At 41.1% G+C, this 8327-nt stretch overlaps 1 protein-coding gene across 1 annotated transcript in view; it reads left to right on the plus strand.

The window, feature by feature from the left end:
• The window catches only part of PSPC1 (paraspeckle component 1), a 65326-nt gene that overhangs the window by 52822 nt on the left and 4177 nt on the right, over positions 1–8327 (plus strand). Inside the window, exons 9-11 of the transcript XR_014881101.1 lie at positions 4439–4542; positions 6259–6366; positions 6618–6743. The gene's annotated coding sequence lies outside the window, so the exon portion shown is untranslated. The remainder of the gene's footprint in view (positions 1–4438; positions 4543–6258; positions 6367–6617; positions 6744–8327) is intronic.

Genomic DNA, 8327 nt, shown 5'->3' on the forward strand with positions numbered 1-8327 from the left:
CTCTGCTCCAAACACCTCCACGTGAACAGCACCATAGATAGTAGAAATCTGGACATCTGAAGACATTGTTGCTGAATTAATGATGATGTGCATAGAATGGGTAATTGTGACAACCATGAACCAGTTATTCTGGTGCTTCACATACCTCAGCTTGAGACGGAGGTATTAATGAGCCACATAGAGGATGGGCCAGCAAGCCAAAGCGTGGGGTGGAGTTGCTGTTTCGTATAAGATTATTTTTAATGAATGTATGACTACAGCCTTGCAGTTCACAAAATTTCATAAAAACATAATGAAATAGAACATTACTTCGTGCAGTAAAAGTTTGTGATGTTAAGAACTGAAGGACTCGGTTCCCTTCTGCTGATCAAACATGAGGTTCTTTGCAATTGTAAGGAATCTTTAAATTTTACCAAAAACTGGATTCGCCTTTGCTGTTAATTGCTTAGTCTTACATTTAGGGATGAAATGACTCTTTAAAAAGCTTACAGTGCACTTTTGTTTTCAAATTTGGGCTTTGTTTGAGCAGCGCATATGAAATCTTTGTCCTTTTTAAATACTTTCAGACATTTGTAACTCTCCAAATACAGAAGAAATACCTCTAACTTACATGTGAGTGAAGTTTTGTTACCTAGGCCAAACAGGAAAATAAATGTCCCTTGATTATAATGCTGTCACTGATACTGCTATATTTTCTGTTACCTAAATAGTAGTAGTAACTATTCTAGTAACTGCCACCACCTTTTCTTTTTGGAAATCTTATTCCAAAGAAGAACTTTCTTTTTTCTGTGTAAGATATCACTTCAGATACACTGTAGTTTATAAATAAGAAATAGTGAAGTAGATATCAAGTGCTTTTAATAGTCAAGGCAAATGAATAGCTTGATGGCTTGGTTCAAGTAGCATTGTCTTTCTAGGAACTGAGTCTTCCTCCTGAGCCTTAGTTTGGTAGTACTCAGTTACTTGTTTCTAGTTGTATGCAAGGATGTGTTCTGGAGGAGCATTTTGGGAACATGAGATTAGAAAAGATGACATTGGGTTCATCTCCTGTGATCGCTGGCTGCCATGCAATGAAGTTCAGTTAACAACTGGCTTACTCTCCAGTGTGGTGGTGTTGTAAATGCATGCTTTTGTCCACAGCAGTGGCTGTTTATGATTAAGGTGAGCAAGGCTTGGCCAGACTTGATTAAAAATGGAGAGAAGAGAAGAGGATTTCTTGAGCATTTGAAAATGTCTAGCACTGTCTTCTGTTAGTACGTCAGCCAATCTGTTACCTTTTGTTAGGAAGACCTGAATTCAGCTCTGTGGATCACCTGTCTCAGGTTCCTTTGGTAGCCCCACGTAAATGACCACAAGGGATTGCATGTTATCCTGAGAAAAGCTCGGAGTGGGAGTTGTTCTTTCTGTGCTGTGATGGATGGTGGCTGTGCTGCTCTCAGAAGGATGCCTCATCCTGCTGTGGCAAAATGTCACGTGCAAGTCAGAGTTTACCTATGCTGCTGCTCTGTCTTGATAGGTAATTCTTAAAGTAGATGTAAAACAAATGGGGAAATGTAGAGAGGAAGCTCTTTGTTATAATAGCCACAAAAGATCCTGTTCATTTAAAGCAAACAAAAACAACACAGACACAAAAGAACTTGTTCTGCTAGGTAAAAGAGTGAGGCTGTACAGCTAATGTATGCCTTGGAAGGACTGTAACAGTTTTAGTATGTGAGATAAATGTGAAAGTTCTTCAGTGCTGTAGGTTGTCATGGCTGTTTCTGCCTGGCAGTGTGGAGCTTGTCTCCAGAGCAAGTTTGTATTAGAAAAACAGTAGTGGAAAGTATGTTGTTAAACTGAGTATGTATAGCTCATGTTAGATTGTACTCAGGAGCAGGTTTTCCATGACAGTGACAGTATATGCACGGTACTGATTTAGTTTATGCTTGTTGCATTGTGCACTTAAATTATGTTAGATTTGTTTTGCTTGGCACCATCCCACTTACTGAACTTAAAGACATGCTGTATCATACAGTGGAAGATGATTTGAGTCTGTTAACTTGAAAATAACCATTTGCTGTGTCCCTGTTAGCTCTGACACATCTGACACATCAGCATTAGCTGCCAGGATGTGCTCAGGACTAAGAGTAATGACTGTAGAAGTTCCTTAGGCAGTATAGAGAGCTTGGAGTGGTCTTTGTTTCTAGAAAGGATGCATTTCTGAAGCAGAGCCCGGTGACTTGCATTAAAACAAAAAACAACCACATAGAGAAAAACCTCCAAGTACTATGTAATCTCCTTGAAAGTACGCATTGTGGTAAAGGAATTAATTGGGAACACTACCATATGGTCTTGCTTGCTGACTTTAGGGGTGGTCTTCAAAAACACAGCATTCACTTGGGAGTTTGGCTACAGCTTTGTCACTAACATCTACGTTGTAGCTGCCAAGAATCTGTCTTCGCAGATTTCAGTAAATCTTGAGTGGTCAAAAGGAAAACGTGTGCCCTGGCAGCTGCAGAATCTGGAGACTGCAAGGCCTTTGGAGTTTTAGGATTGCTATTTGTGCATAGAGGAAGAAAAAGAAAAGAAAGCCTAATTGTTAGTGCTTTTTTTCATAATATTAAAACCTGAAAGAATGGCAGTCTGTAGTTACAGTTTCCCTTTAAGATGGGTACATATTTATTTTTGAGTAGCTGAATTAGCTTCACCATTTGGAGGCACTGGATGCTGTGTTGTTACCATTGTTTCTCTAGATGACTGTTCTAGCCTGACAGCCAGGGCTGTGGCAATTACTTGTCTTTGATCTGTTAAGGGTTTTAGTATGAGAACTTGCAGAATGGCAGCTGTAGTTACCAAGGGTACAGGCTCTGCACCACCTGCTTTAAGAAGATACTCATCTGTCTGTTATGGAATAGGTAACAGTTTTTAAAATTGGGCATGTAGGAAGCTGCACTGTGTATATGGGGGGAGGGAGGTAGATGAAAAGGAAATGAGAGAATTGATGAAGTTGTCAGCACTTTAAATAGGACTGAGGGATACATTTTGTCAGCTGTGCTTAATCTGAGGTTCTAGCACCTGCCATTCTTCAGCTGTATCTGATCAGGTAATGGTACCTTCACTATAATGTTCATGGTTGTGTTGCAGTTAGCACCTAAGTCAATTCTGAGTTGTCTTGAAGCCAGCCTAATAGGTACGCCTTGTGTGGGGCTTTCCAGAGTCCTTCTTTGTCTAACATGTATTCTACATGTGTGCCAGGTTTTCTAGTTGTGAAGCAAGAACTCAAGATGTTGTAAACTGCTCTAAGGAGCCTTTATCTGAGAGATACAGAGCTCTTCATCCTGTTGTGCTGCTGTAATCAGGGTCTTTCCCATTAGTCTTCCTCTGTATGAAGACTCTGTCGTGCTCCTTAGCCCTGCAGCACACTTCTGGGTCTGTTTCTCCAGCCTGAGCAATTCACTGTGTTTAACTCATCCAGCACAGCAACTGGATCTTAAATCTGAGGCATTTGGGGGGCTGTTTGGAAACTTGTTTTGAAACCTGAATGTGTGGCACAGGGAAGTACTGTATTTTAAGCACTAAGAGCTTTTTCATGTGGACTGCAGAAGAAGCAACGCGGAGTTCAAGGTGAATATCCTCATTAACATTTTGGGTTCTTACTTACGCAGTTCTGATTCATTTCCAATAAGTTGTAATTATCAATTAATAGGAATAAAGTTACATTCTGGTTTGCTCCTTCTTGTGACCGCACTTAGCACAAACACAAGCTGATCTATATTAGAAGCTTTGAAATAACAAGTCTTAAACTCTTGCATCTATTTCCAAAATCAGTATAGAAATACATTTTCATGAGACTTGTGCACAGCTCTGCTCTGAGTTGTTAAAGCGGGAAGTTTTACTCCAATTGAATTTTCACATATAGCTCTGCTCCTGTTATGTATCAGTACCACAGCTGTCTGAGGAACATGGAGGCTGCCTTTCTGCTTACGTACCCTCACCACAACCAGGCTGAAAGTAGAGGTGTCAGGTGTTATTAATAGCACTGGGTTGTGTGTGGGGATCCTACTTATCTTAGTGGCAATAATATGCAAAGATGAAGCCAGATTTGGCAGGCCTAGCAGAAGAATGTGATTTGTTTGAGTATGTATATTTTAAAACCATACAAAGAGGTGACAGGACTATGGAGCAGAACTGCATTTACTCAAAGCTGAGGTATGAAAATTAGGTACTTATGTTCTTGAACCAGCTGGTTTTTAACTGCAAGGCAGTAAAATTCAATTTAAAATCTTAAAGCCAAAGTGTCTAGGAACAACTAAGGGTAAGAATGAGTACAGAATAAATGGATTTTTCTGGTGGTGTGAAGCATTACTAATGTTTATATCCTCATTTTATACACATGTGTATGTGAAAAGAAAAAACTGGTTTTTCTAGTTTGTGTCACTGCTGTCTCTTTATTTTTTAGGTTACTGTTAAAATGTTAAAATGCTGATGAAGATAGGCTTCTGTAGAATCCTTCTGCTGCCTTATGAATACAAAAGGGAATTCTAAACCAAGCTTTAGTACAAGGTATGTATTGTAAAATATTGGGATTAAGTGATTATTGAAATTGGGAGCTGGCTTTGTGTTCACACCTGCAATTTGATGTACTGTACTTGGCAATTCCCTGTTGAATGTCATGAGGTTGATGTCAGCCATTTTCCCTGACTGTCAAGGTCATCTTGGGATGACTCTCTGGTGTACCTGGGTCATTAATAAAGATTTTGAAAATGACTGGCCCCAGTGCTGACCTGGTGGCATACACAGCTCATTGCTGAGATCCAAGTAGTCTTTATGCCACTGATCACAACCTTCTGGGCCTGCTCAGCCCAGGTCACTGTCTGCTTACCCAGCCTGTGCTTCAGCTTGTCAATGAGGGTGCTATAGCAGATACCATCAAACCTTCCTCAAGTCATGGTAGGCAATATCCACTGCTTGCCCTTTATCCACTGAGCTGGTCACCTCATCACAGAGGGCTGTCACAAGGGGCTGGTTAAGGCCTTACACATAGCCCCTCTGTAAATGCATGCCAACTATTCCCAGTCATCATCTTGTTTGTTAGGAGTGGTGTTTCATCTCTTTCTCAAGGCTTTTCCCAGTTCCCTGGAGCCCCATTACTGCAACCAGGAGCGATGTTTGTTTCCTCCCAGGCCTCAGGATCCTCTGGCTGCAGCCTCACAGTGGCACCAGCCCTCTGCCTTGTTCTGTGGTGTTGCTGTGCCCTTTACTTAGAGGTTCCCTGTTACTTTCTAAGCGCTGCAAAATCAGTCTCGTGTACACTAGGCTAAGGAAAAAAGTGAAAAGCATTTAATTAAAAAAAGTAAAAAAGAATAGTTTTTAGAAAAAGCGAAAACAGGAGAAGGTGAAGAAAACCACTTGATACATTTCTGTGAGGTTTAAGCCATCGTTTTTTTCTCTGTCCAGCTGCCTTCTTGTCATGATGAAGTAGCTGTTGGGAACTCAGTTGCCTTCCTTTCCCTCACACATGGGGATTACCCTTGAGCAAAAGGGTTATTTGAGAGCCTCAGTGCTGGGCACGTTTCCTGGGCACTTCAGCATCTTTCTGTGCTCAGCTTACGCTTCCTTCCTGCTAAGGGAAGAGAGGAAGGCCGGGGCTCCCTGGAGACAGATGTTTCTTTGATTGGCTGAATAGTGACTCCTTGTCTCAGGGCAGAGATGAAGCCCTTTCCTTCTCTTTCTCCCACTATTCATCTGTGTGGGTATCCTTCAGATTGCAGTGTGAACCTAGCTGGCAAAGCGTAATGGTACAATGAAATGGCATTAAGAACTCAGACAAGATTAGATTAAAATGTGAGTGATCACATGATATTTGAGGCATTGTGTGCAACAGCAAACTTAAAGCAGTTGCTAAGACCATGAGTTGGCCAGATCTTAGACACTTAAAATAATACAACTTACACCTGGTCAGTAAAAGATTTCATATGGTTCTGCCATTCCAGGATGGGTATCTGGCTCTGATTTAATTCCCAAGGAGGTCAGAATGCTGTCAGTGTCCCTTGTGATTCACATAACCTCAGGAGTGCTAGCTGGGATGAGCATTTCCAAGTCCATTATCCAGCTGTATCTGCCAATGCGTTGCTCTGTAACTTGCTATTGGAGTCCTGCTGGTTGCTGTACTTTGGTTGCAAAAGTGTTTTTTTCAGGAATGTTTTTCAATAATTTCAGTATCTCTAACTCTGTCAGGCTGAGCTACTTATTTACTAACACTGTTCTTAATTGCATTAGGATTGAAGGAAATCTTGTGGTGGCCATACAGCCTTTATCCTTGAAGATGGCTGTATTGTAACCGTGCAAGTTCATCTCTTCGAGTTAGAACTTAAAAGATCACCTGAGGTGAGCAAAAAAGTGATTTTCAGAATAATTGGAACAAGTAACGGTGGTTGTGAGCGGTGGTGACATCTCTTCCCCTTTACTGGACTGTCCATCTCTTTTGTGTTCTTCCCCCTAATCTTTGTTCTATTGCTCTTGGGCACAAGAACAATGCTGCTATCCATTAAAATAATAATTAGAGCAGTAGCTCTTTGATCACTTTGGTCCTCTGCTATTTAGCTTTCTCCCTTGGGCTGTATTCTTTATGCTTGCAGACAGGACCAATAGCCCTGCAAGACCAACAGGCAGTGATGGGAAGTTTACCAGCACTGGAAGGAGCAGAAGATACATCAGAAAAACAACTGGTGGCATCTCCTTGCACAGGAAAGTCCAAATTGCAGGTACTGGGATGTTCAGTCTCCAGGGTTCATCTTTTAACGCTTTATATAGCAGAGATGATGGCTGACAACTTGGATGTGTACCTGAGGTCTTGCCTCTCTTTTTACTGAGTGTACTGGGAACACTTTGTTTCTGGTCCTCCAGTACAAGTATTGCAAAAGGGTGCTCATAAAGGCTTCCCAGTTGTATGTGCTGGACCAGGAACCACAGTAAGTCATATTAAAGTATCACTTACATGACTGCGTTTGAATTTAAAAACACTGATTCTGCTTAACTCCAAGGAGAATGATAATATTATTAAACACTAAAACGTGCCAAAACAGAAATAACCATACTTTGCCATATTTGAAGGAAAAATAGTGAATTTGTGTTGAAGTTGCAGCTTAACACAACACTGAAGCATTAGTTAACTGGACAACTCTGAGCCTGCAGCAACAGCCTGAAAAGTGAGCAACTGTTACCAGGAAGATCTGAAATAGTTTTAAGGTTTCACTATCTATGCAGTTGAGGTGGATGATTAAAAAAACCCTGTATTAACAGTTTATTAGAAGGAAAAACAATGAATAAAACAAAATGAAAAATGTGTGTTTTTTTGATGCCATGAGGTTCCAACACTGCATTGTAACATAGCAGTGCTGTAGCTCTCCTTTTTTCAGGGTTTCTGTTTCTAATGAAACTCTTTCAAATAAGCTTCCTGTTACTTGTATATTAACTTTGTTTCCTGAACTCAAAGACAGTGAAGGTGAACTGAGCAGCTCATGGGAACCTCTTAAGCAAAGTCTCGTGGGCATAGAATAACTTCATGTAGTAGTGCAGCAACATCATGGAAACCGGACTGAGGGTCACAATGGCCACAGGGTAAGGATGGAGGTGTCCACCACCAAAGACCTTGCAGAAAGACGACATGTTACCCACCAAGCTCCAGCACATGTGAGAAGCCAAGGTGCAGCAGTGGGAGAAAATGAGTTCATATCTTCAGAGCCATTTATTGCTACTGCAGAGAGTAATCCCAGCTGCTCAGCATTGCTGATAAATAGCAAGAGAAGAAAAAAAAAAAAAAAAAAAAACACAACAAGCAAGTACTTCAAAAGTACTTCTGCCTAGTGCCTAAGGTGATTTTTAGTGTGGCTGGCTCTTTACCCTTTGTCCACCAAAACTTCTCCCTTAGCAGCTGGATAAAAAGGATGTAGTAAAATCAGACAGAAGCCAGCGTTGAACATTTTTCACATCTCTTCAGTAGGAATCTAGAACTTATGTCACTATCAGAAGAGGAAGATGGCTGCAAAATCCATCCCTCAGTAACAATGTTATGAACACAGGTTTTCTTCCTCCTTCCTCTAAGACTCCCTTCTGCACCTTGAGCTTGTCAAGACAGGAAGAAGTATTAAACTTGACAACAGCCCTAGCAGACCAACACCACCCACCACTCTCAGCACCACCTCTGACAACTTACTTGCTATGTCAACTCTTGGAGCAACATTTCAGTTAGACTGTGTAGCAGTTCTGCACTGCTTTGAGATAATTACATGGACACCTGTTCAAAACCTTTTTGGGCCCACCTGCACAGTCCTTTAGAGCTCAGCCCC

This window comes from Meleagris gallopavo, chromosome 1 (genome assembly GCF_905368555.1).
Source record: "Meleagris gallopavo chromosome 1, MGAL_WU_HG_1.1, whole genome shotgun sequence".
NCBI classification, from domain to species: Eukaryota; Metazoa; Chordata; class Aves; order Galliformes; family Phasianidae; genus Meleagris; species Meleagris gallopavo.